Here is an 898-nt window from a genome sequence, read left to right as displayed (position 1 = left end):
GTGCTTGCTTCGACAGCACATATATTAAAATTGGAACGATACAGAGAAGATTAGCATGGCCCCTGCGCAAGGATGACACGCAAATTCGTGAAGCGTTCCATATTAAAAAAAAAAAAAAAGGAAGAACTGATCCAGGTAGAAACCCAAATAGTATTTCAATTAGGAGGTAAAGCAAGGGATATTTATTAAAAAGGGAAGGGGAATAATTACATGAGTAGAAGGAATGAATTTCTATGTTCTTAAGAAGTTAAGGAAGGACTTTCTATAGGTGCAGATAAGCTAACCTAGTGATGCTAATGCTAAAGAATGTCTTTAATGGTCAGATCTGGTATTAATAACACAGTTGTTTGAAATACAGTGCTGTTTTCAGCCCAGTCCGAAGGTTATCTTGCCCAGTTTCAACATTACAAAGTTTTGAGTGTTGCAGGAAAACGACCTCATTGGAGAAGACACTCAGATTAATGAAGAAAGGAGAATTTATTAGTAGCTGGGGGAGCACATGAGCCTCGTAGCACCAAAACACGAGCTCCCCAAATTAGATTTTCTTACAGGTTACATACCTTTAATAGTACCCAAGCAATGGGCACGTGATTCCTTTTTTTTTTTTTTTTATTCATTTTAGAGAGGAGAGAGAAATGGAGAGAGAGAGACAGAGAGAGAAGGTGGGGAGGAGCTGGAAGCATCAACTCCCATATGTACCTTGACCAGGCAAGCCCAGGGTTTTGAACCGGCAACCTCAGCATTTCCAGGTCGACACTTTATCCACTGCGCCACCACGGGTCAGGCCACGTGATTCCTTTGTTTAAGGTTTCCCAGGACTCAAGGAGAGGGATGGGGGAGTTTTGGTGAGGTCAGCAAGGGGGAAGGGGTTTCCAGATCACTGGTCGTAGCTACATAC

At 42.2% G+C, this 898-nt stretch overlaps 1 non-coding gene across 1 annotated transcript; it reads left to right on the top strand.

Moving 5' to 3' along the window:
• On the top strand, positions 1–107 carry LOC136396428 (U6 spliceosomal RNA). The gene has a single exon (XR_010749715.1). It is a non-coding gene; the product is annotated as a U6 spliceosomal RNA (small nuclear RNA).
• Positions 108–898: the final 791 nt, after the last annotated feature.

The sequence above is a fragment of the Saccopteryx leptura genome, chromosome 2 (assembly GCF_036850995.1).
Source record: "Saccopteryx leptura isolate mSacLep1 chromosome 2, mSacLep1_pri_phased_curated, whole genome shotgun sequence".
Taxonomy (NCBI): Eukaryota; Metazoa; Chordata; class Mammalia; order Chiroptera; family Emballonuridae; genus Saccopteryx; species Saccopteryx leptura.
Note: the sequence above shows the minus strand (reverse complement) of the source record. Positions and strands in the feature narration are given on the sequence as shown.